Source organism: Carcharhinus amblyrhynchos, chromosome 17 (assembly GCF_965287045.1).
Source record: "Carcharhinus amblyrhynchos chromosome 17, sCarAmb.v2.hapA, whole genome shotgun sequence".
Lineage (NCBI taxonomy): Eukaryota > Metazoa > Chordata > Chondrichthyes > Carcharhiniformes > Carcharhinidae > Carcharhinus > Carcharhinus amblyrhynchos.
Window position 1 is genome coordinate 45,864,667 of NC_137340.1, and position 16,182 is coordinate 45,880,848.

The 16,182-nt window shown below is 45.7% G+C and overlaps 1 protein-coding gene across 6 annotated transcripts in view; it reads right to left on the reverse strand.

Annotated features, from left to right (window-relative positions):
• The window catches only part of LOC145354485 (leucine zipper putative tumor suppressor 2 homolog), a 191,632-nt gene that overhangs the window by 78,460 nt on the left and 96,990 nt on the right, over nucleotides 1–16,182 (reverse strand). For 3 of the 6 annotated variants that reach the window (XM_080205884.1, XM_080205885.1, XM_080205887.1), the window contains exon 4: nucleotides 6,506–6,605. The exons of 1 other annotated variant lie outside the window; for it this stretch is intronic. The gene's annotated coding sequence lies outside the window, so the exon portion shown is untranslated. Of the gene's footprint in view, nucleotides 1–3,524; nucleotides 3,758–6,427; nucleotides 6,449–6,505; nucleotides 6,606–16,182 lie in introns of those variants that run through there. 2 more of the 6 variants (XM_080205889.1, XM_080205888.1) reach the window with 2 other exon arrangements.

Below are 16,182 nucleotides of genomic sequence, written 5' to 3' on the forward strand. Positions count from 1 at the left end.
AGCACCATTTCTCCCCTGTGTCCAGGCCAAAGGTTTTTGCCGAACTCATGTCATTAGAACAGATTGACTATTATCTCATTGAAGTTGGGGAAAAAGCATTGTGTGCAAATCAGCTGCCACACTTTCAAACTTCATTAGATGTACTCCACATCCAGACATCCTAAGGTTTCAGAGGGCATTGTGTTTCCATTAGGACCTTCTTGGTAGAGCACGTCATAGAAGCACAGAATCGCTACATTGTTGAAGGAGATCATTTGGCCCATCAAGTCTGCACAAACCACAATCCCACCCAGGCCCTATCCCCATAATGCCACGTATTTACCCTGCTAATCTCCCTGGCACTAATAGTCAGTTTATCATGGCTAATCAGCCTAACATGCACATCTTTGGAGTCTTTCTCATGAACATTTCAGTTAGTTGTGAGGTGCGTCAGCATGACCTGTTCAGGATAAGGGAGGCACAGTAAGATGGATTCTTGATGTAATAAAAGGCTGCTTATTGTAGTATTGATGTCCCACCACTAGATGCCATTAGCACCACCACTAAACTTTATAGTGATGGTGGACACCCCACTGCACTTACTCATTCTTTCATTATTTAGTGCACTTTTTTTCAATCACCGAGCTGTTGAGGGACTTAAGTCACATGAATAGATTGAGGAAGCTGAAGTTGTTCACTTTAAAGAGAAGGTTAAGAGGTGATTTGATTTCCAATGTTATGAGGGTTCTGATAGAAACACAGAAGCAAGAAGCAGGAGCAGGCCATTCGGCCCTTCAAGCCTGCTCCGCTATTCATTTTGATCATGGCTGATCATCGAATTCAATATCCTGATCTCTCCTTCCTCCCATATCCCTTAATCCCTTTTGCCCCAAGAGCTTTATCTAATTTCTTCTTAAAATCAGACGTTTTGGCCTCAACTACATTCTGTGGTAGTGAATTCCATACATCCATCACTCTCTGGGTGAAGACATTTCTCCTCACCTCAGTTCTAAAAGATTTACCCTTTATCCTCAAACTATGACCCCATAGTTCTGAACTCCCCCACCATCGGGGGCATTCTTTCTGAATCTACCCTGTTTAATCCTGTTAGAAACTTATAAGTTCCTATGAGATCCTTCCTCACTCTTCTAAACTCCAGTGAATATAATCCCAACCAACTTAATCTCTTCTCATGTGACAGACCTGCCATCCCAGGATAGAGAGAGAGAGAAACTGTTTCCATTGATGGAAGGGTTGAGAGCCAGAGGACAATCCAAGATAACTGACAAAAGAACAAACGGCACCACGAGAAGAAATCTTTATATTGTTCAGTGGATGGTTAAGATCTAGAATGCACGACCTGAGGGTGCAGTAGAGTTAGATACAAACCAAAGCTTCAGAAACAAAATTGGATAAGCACCTGAAGAGAAAAACAATTTGCAGGAAATGGTGGGGAAACTGAAATGAGGAAATTGGGACTGAGTTGTTCTTGCAAAGAACTGGTACAGACAGGGCAGGTCAAATGACCTCCTTCTGCACTGGAACCATTCTATGATTCTACCATAATATTAACAGACTATTCAAGAAAGTCATGACATTTTCACTACCTACTCATATAATTGGTAAAGTTTAATGTTAGCCTACTTGGGTCACAAGTAGACTAACATTAACACCGCAATGAAGTTATCCCCTAGTCACCACACTCCGACGCCTGTTCGGCTACACTGAGGGAGAATTTAGCACAGCCAATGCACCTAACCAGCACGTCTTTCGGATTGTGGGAGGAAACTGGAGCATCCGGAGGAAACCCACGCAGATACGGGGAGAATGTGCAGACTCCGCAAAGACAGTGACCCATGCGGGAATCAAACCCGAGTCCCTGGCACTTGTGAGGCAGCAGTGCTAATCACTGCGCCACCGGCCATGTTACAAACCGCCTCTTCACGCATTCCAACCACCTCAGATCCATTTTAATACGAGGCATAGTAGAATAATACCACCCATTGGCCTAGAAAGGGCTTTTGCAGTCTGCGGTTCAACCCTGCCACCATTTTGTGCTGACTGCTCTCCATTTTGATCAACTGCTCACCCATTTTGTTGCACCCAAATGTGTGATGCACAGGTGTAAAGTGCGCAAAAGGCACTGTACCAACTTTTCCCTCCTCTTGGGACCCCTTTAGGCTCATTAACAGGCCTCTGAGAATTGGCTGGGGACAGGACACCACATGCTTACTAAACTGCTGCCATTCCATGGATTCCTCCTTACACAAGAGAATATTTCACCTCACTCACCTCGCAATAAGTTGATCTTTCTCTACACCCTAGCTATGACTGTAACACTACATTCTGTACTCTCTCCTTTCTTGCTCTATGCATGGTATGCTTTATCTGTATAGTGTGCAAGAAACAATATTTTTCACTGTATCCCCATACCTGTGACAATAATAAATCAAATATTAAGTTGATCTTTTTCTACACCCTAGTTTTGACTGTAACACTATCTTCTGCACTCTCTCCTTTCTTTCTCTATGCACGGTATGCTTTATCTGTATAGTGTGCAAGAAACAATACTTTTCACTGTATCCCAATACATGTGACAATAATAAATCAAATATTAAGTTGATCTTTCTCTACACCCTAGCTATGACTGTAACACTACATTCTGCACTCTCCTTTATGAACAGTATGCTTTGTCAATATAGCACGCAAAAAAAATACTTTTCACTCTATACTAATACACGGGACAATAATAAAATCAAACCAATCAAGCCAGCAAGAAATCTCAATATTTTTCCCCAGCGCCCATGATCCCAAACAGAACTCCACCAAACTGTAAACACCTTTCGCAATGCAAGTGAATTACACAGTCCTCTGAACGTTAAATCCTTTGGTGCAGTGAAATAGTCAGAACCTGAACTAATTCTACAAACCAATGGATCAGGCTGCCCAAAGGAGGGTGGCGGGGACGTTGAGAAGGATATCTCTTCACAAGAGAGAGAGAGAGAGAGATGGGAGGGTTGGATTTCTTCTAGCCCTACCACACACACACATACACCACTCAAACAGCTCAGGGAACAAAGCAAATGAAGTCAAAAGAGAGAGTGAGAGAGAGAGACGACAACACAAAGCACAGCTTCAGCTAATTCACTCAGCCAGTCCCACACTCGCTCTGCTCCAGCTCAATAAATTTTAAATCGACGACAGACCACTTCTCCCTCTCTCTCATTTTGCTGGAATACAAACGTGTTCTGACAAGCACAGGATAGAGAAAATGGACAACAAAGATGACTTTGAAAAGTCCAACTAATACCAGAAACAATTTTAAAAATCACATTTAAATAAATTGAGGAGAAAGCTGCACCCCCCCACATTCGCTCCCCCCCCCACAAAAATTGCTTGTAATCTGCAAGAAATATTTCAAAATTATTACTTCTTAAAAAAAAAACCTTTCAGAAGGGAGTTTTTTTTAAATCAAGTTGGCCCCCCTCACTTTACAGCTCCCACACAAATGAGGGAACTCTCTGCTAACTTGCCCAGTTCCTTACCGCTCGCAGCTTCCTCCATGGTCTCTGACTGAGCATCCACCAAATAGCAGGAGAGAGAGAGAGAGAAAAATAAACCACGCAAAAATAAATGAACAAAATTTTAAAAAAAGATTCCCCCTGCTTTCTGCTGCCTGCCGTCCTTTTATCCAGCGGAGTAAATCTCAGCAGCAGTGTCTGTAATCTCCCTCAGTCCTTCACACGCCTCTGGCAGGCTGCAAGTGAACGTCACCTCCCCTCTCCCCAGCCCAGAGGTGCAGAGCCACCGAAGCTGTCAGTACACTGCCCGCCTCCCCACACTGTGCCCAGCCCACTTCCCAGCTCCTCTCTCTCCTCCCAGCCACTGCACTTCAAGGAGATGGATAGGGTGCTTTAAAGCTTGACATCTTCCCCCTTGGTGTTGCCCTCAAGCCTCTAAGAGAGGGAGGAGTTTACTCAATTTTTTTCTCTCTTAACCCTCCTCATCCCTCTCAAAGGAACTCTGTCTACACTTCCCGCTGCCTCCAGCAAAGCAGCCGATATAATCGAACGCGCCCCGGACATATTGGGCGGGATTTTCAGGCCTCGCTCGCCCGGAAACTCCTGCCCGAGGTCAATGGATCTTTCCATAGTCTGCCCCTTGCCCCCTCTGATTCCCGTGGCAGGCGGAAATTCGCCCTACTCTCTTCCACCTTCTGCCGTCGGGAAAAAGATACTAAAGTCTGAGGTCACGTACCAACCGACTCAAGAACAGCTTCTTCCCTGCTGCCATCAGACCTTTGAATGGACCTACCTTATACTAAATTGATCTTTCTCTATACCCTAGCTATGACTGTAACAGTACATTTTGCGCCCTCTCCTTTCCTTCTCTCTGAACAGTATGCTGTATAGCGTGCAAGAAACAATACTTTTCACTGTATGCTAATACATGTGACAATAATAAATCAAATAAATCAAGTCTAAGTGACTGTGAAATGTTCCACTGATCAGAGTATCTTCGGACTGACCACCTTCCAGGATGTGCTAGGATGCAGCAACACTTAAGAAGTCCAACCTTTAAGGAGCAAGTCATGGCCTTTGGAGCTCAATGTGCATTAGACCCACCACCAGCGCACTCTAGCTCCAAAATGGACTGCAGCAACTCAACAAACTCCCCCCTAACCCCTAACCCCTAACCCCCACCCCCACTAACTGAGCAGAACAAATGCAGCTAAAAGCTGCCAATGTTTCAGGTGTAGGCCCCTCCTCTGTTTTGATTGGTATGCATCCCACACACTCCCTGTCTCTCTGAAGCCCTCCTGAATATGTTGAGCAAGAAAACACATTTTTCTTTAAGTTGCCTAAATGACATTAAGAGCGGCAGCATTGTCTTTTGACAATCATAAATTACTTATATTGCACCTTTAACATAATAAATTTCAGTAACATTTACAAGAATTCAGTATTGAGATCACACTCCGAGCTGCTTTGCATATTTTGCACCAAATATAAAAGGTCTTGGCACAGGGAGTGCTGTTGAATGGGAATCTAAATGTCCCAACACAGCAAAAAAAGGGGGTTTTACTTTGTTAAGAATGGGATGACGAATGGAGCTGACACAGAGTTATATAATGTAGGAAATAAGAGTGCACCGAGTTCAGCACAGTTGTTCCCAGGCAGCGTTGCAATGAGTTCAGATACTAGCCTGCTGGGTCATACAGAATACATGAGCGTACAATTCAGTGGGCATGTCTATCTCCTCATGATGTACCAACTTGCATCTAGTCCCCACTGAGGGGAGAAGCAGGGGGAGTCTATGTTTTCTGATAGCACCAGGTTAAAGTTCAACAGGTTTATTTGGAATCATGAGCTTTCTGAGCGCTGCTCCTTCATCAGGTGAGTGGAGGTAGGTTCACAAACACGGCATGTATAGACAAAGACACAATTGCAAGATAGTTCTGTAATTATCTTGCAATTGTGTCTTTGCCTATATATGTCATGTCTATGAACCTACCTCCACTCGAAGAGGCAGTGTTCCCAAAGCTTGTGATTCCAAATAAACCTGTTGGACTTTTGTCTAGTGTTGTGAGACTTCTTATTGTGCCTTTTCCAGTCCAACACTGGCATCTCCACATTAAGTTTCCTGATGACCTTCATAGAATACATTACAATCTTGATATTGCTCTCAATTCGCTGACCCTGCTGTAGAGAACTTGCCAGAGAGAAGGCAGAAATGAAATAGCAGCTGCCCTTAAAGACTATCTACCTACTTACTCAATTAAATGGGATGTAGCCACTTAAAAAGGTACACCACCTTATAGTCTTTGCAAGGACTGTTAATATTTTAATGCATGAGAAGGTCTGTTGGAATTACAAAATCCTGACAGATCTCTAATGCCAGAAACGGGAGGCAGGAAACAGGGAGCATGGCTAAACATAGAAAACAGGATCGGGAATACGCCATTCAACTCTTTGATGTGACCATGGCTGATCCTCTATCTAAGTGCCACACTTCTGCTCTCTCCTCATTGCCCATGATACTTAATTGTCTAGACGTTTAGTGACTTGGCCTCCACAGCCTTTTGTGGTGGAGAATTCCATTAATTTATCACCCTATATGTGAAGAAATTTCTCCTCACCTCAGGCCTAATGGCCCACCGCGTATCCCGAGACCACTCCTAACGTTTGATTTAGAACCCTTCCAGCCCAGGGTACATCATCCTTTTATCCAGTCTATCCAGCCCTCTCAGATTTATATATATTTCAGTGAAATCCCTTCTCGTTCTTCTAAACTCTAGTAAACTCAGGCCGAATCATCCCAACCTCTCCTCATCCTGCCATTCCAGAGATCAGTCTGGCAACCTTCACTATGTTCCCTCCAGGGCGACTATATATTTTCTCAGGTAAAGAGACCAAAACTGTTCACAGCGCTCTGAATGTGGTCTCACCAAGGCCCTGTACAGCTGCAGAAAGACATTCTTGCTCCTGTATTCGAGTCCTTTCGCCCGCCCATCAGAGAAAATTACCTTGGAAAGAAAAAGCCTCATCTGGATTTGGGGCAGTGCAGAGGAAGCTTTAGTTTGACGACTAGTTTTGCTGGCAGTGCTTGTTGCAGACATTGGGCACCTGAAATCAAGAGGAAATATCTATTCATTCCTTACCTCCAAACGTAAACAAACAAAATCATGGAATACCAAAGGACCTGGTTGGGCTCAAAAACATTTTCCTCATCCTTAAATTCTCTCAACTGTTTTATTTCTCTTTCCGTTCTCTTCCCTGTCACACCAGCCCCAGTGAGTATCTATAGGGTGGCACGGTGGCACAGTGCTGCCTCACAGTGCCATGGACCCAGGTTCAATTCCAGCCTCGGGTCATTATGTGTGTGGAGTTTGCATGTTCTCCCCGTGTCTGCGTGGGTTTCCTCCAGATGTTCCGGTTTCGTCCCACATTCTAAAGATGTGCGGGTTAGGTGGATTAGCCAAGGTAAATGTGTGGGATAGGGCCGGGGAGAGGGACTGGATAAGATACCCTGTCAGAGAGTCAGTGTAGACTCAATGGGTCAAATGGCCTCTTTGCGTTTTGAGGAACTATGATCAACCCACAGAGAGAATAATGGTAACCATTTAAGAAAAAAAAATACGTTTGAACAGATATAGCGAAATTATTTTTAAGCATAGAATCAAGTTGCTTTGTGGTAATCCAGTCAAGTATGACCGTGCTATTTCCAAAGAACAGTCACAGGACTTATTGCTGCCTTCTGATCTGTGCAAGTGGGGCCCCAGTTTCCCATATTCCAAAGTAAAACAGATAATCCAGTGTTACAGGACATCCAAAGGCACTCATCTGATTTATTCCTTCTTATAGAGTCATAGAGGTTTACAGCATGGAAACAGGCCCTTCGGTCCAACTTGTCCATGCTGTCCCTTTTTTTAACCCCTAACCTAGTCCCAATTGCCTGTGTTTGGCCCATATCCCTCTATACCCATCTTACCCAAGTAACCGTCTAAATGCTTTTTAAAAGACAAAATTGTACCCGCTTCTACTACCACCTCTGGCAGCTTGTTCCAGACACTCACCACCCTCTGTGTTAAAAAACTGCCCCTCTGGATCCTTTGTATCCCTCCCCTCTCACCATAAACCTATGCCCTCTAGTTTTAGGTTCCCCTACCTTTTCCTGTCTTTACCTGTGTTCCTTGTTGCAGTTTGCCATTAAGTAAATTGCAGTGGGAAAACTCCTCCAACCCCTCCCTCACTCAATGGCACAAACCTCACATGGATATCTTAGCACCAACTTGTTCCCCAGTCTTATGTCCAACCCCAGCACTTTCACGGTTAGGGCATTTTGGAGCTGAGAGATTGTGTGTCGACAAGGCACCTGTATATGGGGCCCGTGATCAGTCAAAGTTAAAATTTATTTATTAGTCACAAGTAAGGCTTACATTAACATTGCAATGAAGTTACTGTGAAATTCCCCTAGTCTCCATGCTCCAGCGCCTATTTGGGTCAATGCACCTAAACAGCACGTTTCTCAGAATATGGGAGGAAACCAGAGCACTCGGAGGAAACCCACGCAGACACAGGGAGAATGTGCAAACTCCACAGAGACCAAGCCAAGAATTGAACCCAAATTCCTGGCACTGTGAAGTCATGATGTGGAGATGCCGGCGTTGGACTGGGGTAAGCACAGTAAGTTCAGTGCTGTGAAGCAGCAGTGTTAACCACTGTGTCACCCCAAGGATAACAGTAAAAATGTGAACGCTCGGTATCATGCTGTAGCCAAAGGAGAGCTCATTGCTCAGAGGCAGCATTGGGTGAGGGGCAGAGCCGCAGAGACCTCAAAAGTTGCCGCTGGGAGGCAGGAGAAAAGAAAACAGCCACCGCTCACGGAGACAAAAGGCAAGGTCCTTACCCCCTGAGCTAAGCACCAAAACAGGGATTGGAATTAAACAGCGGATTTGAGCCCAAGTGCTGAAGAATTTCTTTACACCACCCCCCACTATCACCACCACAATTGTACTTTCAATGGGGAGGGAAAAAATCCCTAAGCAAATGGTTTCAAGTAACCATTCCTGACAGAGAGAAAGAAGAAAAACTCTCGCTCACGCACACACACACACATTTCATACATAATCCCTCCAAAAAATGTGCAAATTGATGAGCTTTGTAGTGGAATCCAGCTGCTTAGCACCGAACCCTCGCAGCTGCAGAGAGTCACATCCCGTACAGCAGGGGCAATTATACTCTCCTTTCCTCAACAACAGTGTTGTTGATCTGGAGAAGCCAGTGGGAAAGAGGAGCGGGAGACAAATGTACAAATTGCACGGCGGTTAATCAAAACAACATTTCTTCCCTTTCCTGGAGAAAACGGCCGTAAATCACTCAGCGGGTCAGGCAGCATCTGTAGAAAGCGAAACACAGCTAACGCAGGTCACCGACCTTCCCTCAGAACTGGAATAAGGACAGAGATGTAAAGGTTCTGAGCGCCTCCCCCCTCCCCCCTCCCCATCTCTCCTTCCATTTGTCTCTCATAAACCGTTTAATTTTTGTTTTGCATTTTGTCCACTTCTGGTCACTGAGCCAGAACATCTGTTTCTCTCTCCACACGAGTTCCCAGGCCTCGGGCTGTGTGAGCCAGGCTGCGCTTTCTGAGGGTGATGAGAATCTGGAACTCTCTGCCCGACAGAGTGACAGAGGCAGGAACCCTCACAACATTCTGGTGAGCACTTGAAACGCCATAGCACACAAGGCCACAGAGCAAGCGCTGAGAAATGGGAATAGAATAGATAGATGCTTGATGACTGGCCTCTTTCTGTCCTGTAAAGTTCTATCATCCAAAACTAGAATTAAAAATCAGACCCGCAATGTCCGTCCTAATTTCTTTTTCAGTGGCATGGGTTCAGAAAGAATCCCTACAGTACAGAAAGAGGCCATTCAGCCCATCAAGTATGTACCAACCACAATCCCACCCAAGCCCTATTCCCATAACAGCACACATTTACCCTACTAATCCCCCACACACTAGTGTCAATTTAGCACGGTCAATCCACCTAAACCAAAATTCTTTGAATTGTGCGGTGAAATCGACGCAGACATGGGCAATGGCCGAGGCTGGGATTGAACCTGGGTCTCTGGTGCTGTGAAGCAGCAGTGCTAACCACTGTGCCACCATGCCGTCCACGTGGCACAGTGTATTGGTCTGCGTCTTCATAATGGCGGGGGGACTTTCAACATCAACTGCAAACAAGACAGGGTTGCTTCCACTGAAACTAGTTTAAAATCTGATCCAAACTGCTGCAACCCAATAGTGTAACACAATACTTGCAATTGCAGTTTAACACATGAGCCTAGAACAGATTCTCGAACCCTGGACTGAGGTTCAAATCTGCACTTTATTGTGCCAGAAAGTTGAGTCAAGCTGACACTTCATTCCTCCAATAATGACCTTTTGATCTGCCTTGATTTTCTTTCCACCACTATTGTCAGATCTGCATTCAGCAGCCTGGGACCAAGCCCTGGAATTCCTTCCTGAAAGCTCTCCATATTTATCTCTCCCCTCCATTTAAGCCATTCCCCAAAAGTTACCTTTTGGACAGAATTGGAGGAATGCAACAGTGGAAAACTGCCAGGTGATGTTATCTTTGTGGAACCCAGTTCCATCCACCCATGTAGGGCATCACTGGAAAGGGAAGGAAAGTGTGGACGGTGGCTGATTTACCCCCCCGATTAGACTGGGAGGCTGCAGTGGTGCAAATGGGACCGTGGCTGCAATCAGTGAACTCAATGAACTCAACGTACTCAAACTCAAGGACTTTCACAGCTCCATGATTGAGAATAACACAATCTGGGGACTCTTCAACCACCAGGAATGCATAGGGGAAGACAAACCTCCCAAATTGCAGCATCTACAGTCTGGTAGAAACATCCTACAGCCACACGGAGTCTTCCCAGCTGCACACTGTTTCACAGTCAATGAAATGCAATGATTATTGCAATGTACAGAAATGCAACAGCCAATTTACACACAGTAACATTCTCCCAAACAGCAATGAGATCATCTTTTTTTCTCACTGCTATTGGGTGAGGGCTAACCTTCAGCCAGGGCACCTCTGAGGCTCTGCATTAGGCTCATTTACCATGCAACTGCAGATAGAGGCTGGAATTTTACCACCCTGTCTGCTATGGAAATCAAAGCGGGCGAGGGGAGGACCATGGAAACATCCGTTGACTTTGGGCAGGATTTTGCAGTTTCAGGGTGAGCGCGGCTATAAAATCCCAACCAGAGTGTCAGCTGAACATCTCAGGGCGTATTTTGATATCAAAAGGGTTATCAGATGGGCAGTGTGGTTATATTACCCACCCAATATTCATGACAACAAACCCCAGGCATTTTAATACCAGACTTCTCTTTAATGCGCACAGCATCCTATCAACACCTTGGGGCTTATCATTAACCTGAAACTGAAATGGATTAGCCATATAAGGGCAGCACGGTGGCACAGTGGTTAGCATTGCTGCTTCACAGCGCCAGGGACCCGGGTTCAATTCCAGCCTCGGGTCACTGTCTGTGTGGAGTTTGCACATTCTCCCCGTGTCTGCGTAGGTTTCCTCTGGGTGTTCCGGATGCCTCCCACGGTCCAAAGATGTGAGAGTTAGGTTGATTGGCCATGATAAATTGACTGTAGCATCAGGGGATTAGCAGGGTTAATATGTGGGATTACGGGAATAGGGCCTGGGATAGGATTGTGTTCAGTGCAGACTCAATGGGCCAAATGGCCTCCTTCTGCACTGTAGGGATTCTATGATATAGTTACTGCGGCAAGAGCAGATCAGAGGATGGGAATCCTGCGGCACGTAACTCACCTCCTAACTCCCCAAAGCCTGTCCACAGTATGTAATAAGAAATCTCACAACAACAGGTTGAAATCCAACAAGCTTATTTGGAATCGTGAGCTTTCAGAGTGCTGCTCCTTCATCAAGGCACTCCAAAAGCTTGTGATTCCAAATAAACCTGGTGTTGTGAGATTTCTTACTGTGCCCATCCCAGTCCATCGCCGGCATCCCCACACTACAATATACAAGGCACAAGTCTGGAGTGTCTTGGAATGCTCTCCTTTTGCCTGGATGAGCGCAGCTGCAATAATACACAAGAAGTTCGGCACCATCCAGGACAAAACAACCCATTTGATTACTACCCTTCCACAAATATTCAGTCCCTCCATCACCGACAAGCAGTGGCAGCTGTATATCCCATCTACAAGATGCACTGCAGGAACTCACCAACACGCCTTAAGCAGCACTTTCCGCTGCCATCTAGAAGGTCAAGGTCAGCAGATACATGAGAACACAGCTACCTGGAAGTCCTCAACCAAGTCACTCATCATCCTGACTTGGAAATATATTGGCGTTCCTTCGCAGTCACTGGGTCAGAATCCTGGAACTCCTTTCCTAATAGCACAGTGAATGTATCTACACCTCAGAGGCTGCAGCATTTCAACAAGGCAGCTCATCGCCTATGGAATCATAGAATCCTACAGTGCAGAAGGAGGCCATTTGGCCCATCAGGTCTGCACCAACCACAATCCCACCCAGGGCCCTAACCCCATAACCCCTTGCATTTACTCTAGCTAGTCCCTCTGACACTAAGGGGAAATTTAGCATGGTCAATCCACCTAACCCGCACATCTTTGGAGTGTGGGGGAAACCGGAGCACCTGGAGGAAACCCACGCAGACACGGGGAGTATGTGCAGACTCCACATGGACAGTGACCCGAGGCAGGATTTGAAGCCCTGGTGCTGTGAGGCAGCAGTGCTAACAACTGTGCCATCATGTAGCCCACCTTCTCCAGAGCAACTCAGGATGGACAATAAATACTGACCTAACCAGTGACGGTCGCATCTCAAAAATGACTGCTAAAAACAGGCACTGATGCACTCCTATATGACTGCATTTAAATCAATTGCGGTTAATGCAACTTAATTACATTGGGTCCAGACCCTATAACCTCAAGACCCAGGCTACCAACTGAGACCAGGCACAATCCGAATGGTACACTTTGAATGCATGAATTTTCAGGTGTGGGGTTTAATGCTGCCTCATAAAACATTTGTCTCCTAAAGGGTATAAACCCAGAACCAAAACCTTGCACATAAACAGGGCCCCTGCCCTTTTATTATTCAGCTCATACTGTTCATGTGAGAAAGGACACGAGTTAAGATTAGGGACGGTGAATGAATGACACCTCAGTCCCACGGGGCTTTTGATCTTCCTTGTGGTCAGTGGAGTTCTTCAGTCCAATAAACTGTCTTTCTTTGTCAAGAAAAAAACCATGAGAGCCTTCAACATGAAAGCCAGAGCTTTCATTTCCTCCTGATTTTCCACATTGATCTATGATGCCTACAATTAATCTTCTTCCTGTCCAATCGCTTGTTAGTTACTTGCTGACATGTCCTCGATTCTATAGGGTGGTGATAAAATCTGCAGTAAGAGAGCTGCCAGAGCTTCTCATTACCATCCCCTTTTATATTGAAAAAAAGAGCCTCTTGCTTCTAAATCTCTACATCTCTCTCTTTTCAAAAGGCAATATCCGCCATGGGTGGACTTTTTAATTTTGATTCATTTCCTTTTACTTAGCACCAAGGACCAGGAGGTTATGAAGGAGGAAAGCAATTTAGGCATATAAAAACATGTTTATTCATCCCACAGAAAACAGGTCAATAGGCCCACATAGTCAATGCTCCAAATGTTCGCCCACCCACCCCTCTTTATTCAACCCTCTCAGTGTATCTTTCTGTTCCTTTCTCTCTTATATGTTTATCTTCTATCCACTTGAATGCACCAGATCAGAACATTCACATCAAGGTAAGAAAGTCATTTAGTGTTTCTTCAAGATGAGACATTCTAACATGTTGCTCTTCTTGGTTTAAACAACATCATAGAAACTCTAAAGTGCAGAAGGAGGCCATTCAGCCCATTGAGTCAGCACCAACAACAATCCTAACCAGGCCCTATTCCCGTAACCCCATGTATTTAGCCACGACAGATCAGCCATGATCTTATTGAATGGCGGGGCAGGCTCGAAGGGCTAGATGGCCTACTCCTGCTCCTATTTCTTATGTTCTTATTATGTTCTTATGTACTCTGCTAATCTTCCTGAGGCCAACAGTCAATTTAGCATGGCCAATCCACCCAATCCACACATATCTGGAGTGTGGGAGGAAACCGGAGCACCCGGAGGAAACCCACCCAGAACATGGAGAGAACGTGCAGACTTCACACAGACAGTCACCCGAGGCCGGAATTGAACCCGGGTCCCTGGCGCTGTGAAGCAGCAGTGCTAATCATTGTGCCATCATGCTGCCCATATAGGCTGTTTAAAATACGTTTGGTAAACTGATCGCACGATCGTGATTTAGAACACCAATCCCAATTCTTGTGACAAATGCTTCAATTTAATAACACTAGTATGGCTGATTCGGGTTGGAGGATTAATTCAGCCCCTTGTTAGGACTTCAGATTGCAGCTCAGGCCGATTCTCCAGCCCAGGACTGAGGAATTGCTGCACAGATTAATTATAGGATCATAGAATTCTTACCACACAGAAGGAGACCATTCGGCCCATCGAGTCTTTACCGACCACAGTCCCACCCAGGCCCTATTCCCGTAACCCCACACATTTACCCTGTGAATCCCCCTGATGCTAGGGTCAATTTAGCACGGCCAATCAACCCAACCCGCACATCTTTGGACTGAGAGAGGAAACTGGAGCACCCGGAGGAAACTCACGCAGACACGGGAAGAAATTCCACACAGACAGCGACCCGAGGCCGGAATCGAACCTGGGTTCCTGGCGCTATGAGGCAGCAGTGCTAACCACTGTGTCACCATGCTGCCCCAATGTCAAAGATTGCGTGGCACCATCTGAAGGGAGGGCGATGGAGTTCTCCCAGGGTCCTGGCCAACATTCCACCCCAAAATAACACCACCAAAACAAGACGACAATCGGTTATTCGTCTCGTTGCTGTGTGTCAAAACTAGCTGCAAGAAATAGAAGAATTACTTTGAGATATTTCCAGAGGCGTACGCAACTTCACAGGAACACAAAGGGTGACTTGGGAGTGCGCCCTTAGGAAAAGTAAAGGAAACAATGTGCTTTGGATCAAAGCACCTTTGTGTTTTTGAACAGAATAAGCAGAATTGTGTCCCTAAACGGCTCCAAATACGAAAGTCTCCATAGAATATTAAACATACAGAATTATTTCTCTCAGTTTAAAGAGCCTGCACCAACATCGATGGGCTTTTCTCAAAACCAGGCACGGTTGATTGTGAAAATAAGACACGCAAGCGCGTACAGAAAAGGGAAAATTAGACTATAATCGCAAAATGTTACAAATAAATGACTTTGCAACATAGACAGGGGAAGTGATCAGCCCAGGAAATGTTTTGGCATGAGCATGTGTATTGCTGCTGGAACAGCCAGCAACCACGCTGGGCCTGAACTGAATAGCAATGTGTCAGGCCAAGGGGGTGACTTCAATGGCATCAAGCCGGGCATCTGAGTACTTTCCTGGCAGCTTACCAACTCCTTTTCCTGTGGAACCTCTTTGAACTCGCTGCTGGGGGAGGTACTGGAAGCAGATACAATAGCGACTTTGAAGGGGCGTCTTGACATATACTTGAATAGGAAGGGGACGGGGGGATACGGTCCCCGGAAGGGTTTTAGTTCAGTTGGGCAGCGTGGTTGGTGCAGGCTTGGAGGGGCTGAAGGGCCTGTTCCTGTGCTGTAATTTTCTTTGATTTTTGTTCTTTGACAACACGGTCTCCCTCCAGACGAGAGAGACCACGTCCTCCAAAAAAATTAATCTACCGCCAAGGGATCTCGGGGGACTCACTGGCATGCAAGAGCACCTCTCAGAGAGATCTCTCCTTCACCTCCTGCAAGGAGATAACTACAGGGAATGGTGCAGTGACAGATAAGATGTCACACGGTAGCACTCCAACGCATCAGCATGGCACAGAGCTCTGATCTGGCCTGTGTCTTCAATCCCCACTTCCGCAGGCTGGACAGAATTGAGAATTTCCAGCGACAATTACTCCAGTTTACATCCTGCGCCAGCCTCGCTCGGCCAAATCCTCCGGGCCATCAGCAAGCCAACCTTGATGGAACCAATCTAGCTAATCCGTTTATCCCACTCTGCCGCACCTAGCCAAGGCCCAGAGCTAGGCGAACTGATAAAGCAACCGACAAATAAAGCGCGCCTGGGTAACTGCAAGGAGGACAAGTTGATTACTCGGGGAGATAATTTTAATTAAAAGCCCTCTCCCTCGCTCTCTTGTAGTCCCTCGCTGTTTCTTTCTTTTTTTTAATTAAATCCTTACTTCAGTAACTTGCTCAGGATTTCCAGGGGAAAAGTAGCAAGGACAGATGGACACTCTAAAGGAGCAAAAGCACCTTTTTATTTCGGGATTTCAATGCAGAATTGTGCACAGCACAACTCTTCCTTACAGCCTCTTCCATCTCTTCCTTCAATAAATTCCCAGGCAACTCTGAAGGAGTACATTTTATGAAGTCATTAAGGCCAATTCTCATCGGAGAAATCTCAGGGAGTTACGTGATTCATGCACATATTAGACAGTAGGAACTGTAATTAAACATCACTGTATGTGTGGCTGTGGGCTACCAGAGGTCTGAGAATAGAACTCTCT